Source organism: Triticum dicoccoides, chromosome 7A (assembly GCF_002162155.2).
Source record: "Triticum dicoccoides isolate Atlit2015 ecotype Zavitan chromosome 7A, WEW_v2.0, whole genome shotgun sequence".
In the NCBI taxonomy this organism is placed as follows: domain Eukaryota; kingdom Viridiplantae; phylum Streptophyta; class Magnoliopsida; order Poales; family Poaceae; genus Triticum; species Triticum dicoccoides.
This window is the reverse complement of record NC_041392.1, coordinates 704,716,970-704,718,363: the sequence shown is the minus strand read 5'-3', so window position 1 is coordinate 704,718,363 and position 1,394 is coordinate 704,716,970.

Genomic DNA, 1,394 nt, shown 5'->3' with positions numbered 1-1,394 from the left:
GAACTCTGTTTGCATTAATGATTGAGTACCGACGAAATTTGTTTGCATTAATGACCGAGAACTGATGAAATCTGTTTGTATTAATGACTGAGTACCGATGAACGACGTACGAACTCCCTCTATCTTTAGGAGTAGAGATCTCCTATTTATACGAGTCATATGTTGATTGCCAGCAAAATATAGTCGAACAAATATTTCTCATCGAGAACCAAAACTGGGTTCCTGCGTATTGATGTATGCGAGGATGGACAAGTACACGATGTGCATGCTTGCACTACTCGTATGTTCTGCTACTATTGCTCAATGTAAGCACACCGGCTGATATTTCTCTTTACAACTCTTCATGAATTTAGTCCACCGGTTATGAATGTGTTGTTCTTCTGCTTCTCTCTTTCACAAAAGGAATAGTTATTTCGCTTTTCTAAGAAGTATGTACTATAGCTACCGAAGACTTACTTTTTTGTGTCTTGACTAATCTGTTGAGAATAATTGCATAACAATTATACGTTTGTTATTTACATAGGCGGTACCATGGCCAAGACTCATAGCGAGAAGATCAATCTACCTGCCGGGCTATGCAAGCGTTTCAGTCCTTGCACCACTGCAGTTATTTGCTTCTGCTGTCTTGTAGATGAGCACTGCTACACAGCTTTGGATGAATGCAAGACAGCGTGTAAAAAATCCTTTTCTTCAGAAGACATTCAAGTGGCGACGACATCCCTTCCTCCTTTGCCTTCTCCTTTTCCATCATAGACATAATGTTCTGTATTGCGCAATAAGAGTTGATTAATATCAGCATAAGCTGGTGATAATATATTTCGATGAATATAATTATAATGGTTGTGACTAAAAGTAAAATTGGCATGTATAATATCGTTCTCGTGTTCATACAGCCTCGTGTCCATACAGCAAAGATAAGGGACGATCTGTTTTACAAAAGAAAAATAATACCATCTCTTTTCTTTGCGAGGAAAATCTACGATCTCAACAAGCAGGCCTAAGCAATTCTATATCTATACCTAATATTAAAAGGCGAGTAATCTGCGCCGACGCACCGGCCCAAAGTTTGGGCCGGTCGCACCCTAGCCGCATGATGCCATTTATTCTAGCCGTTCAATCTAGCGGGAAAAAATATGATTCGTCCCAGATCTTCTTCCTCCTCGCGCATCTCACGCTCGTGCAGATCCCCGCATCTCTGCCGTCCTCGCGCACCAGGCGGCCTCTGCCGCGCTCGCCGGGCCGCTGCAGCTGCCATCCACCGCCCCGCCCTGGCTACAGTGGCAGCCGCCGCTCCTGGCAGCCTCCGCCGCGCCCGGCGCTCCGCCGCAGCAGCCACTGCCGCTGCCCCAGGGCGCCCCGCCGCGCTCGCTGGGCCGCTGCAGCTGCCATCCACC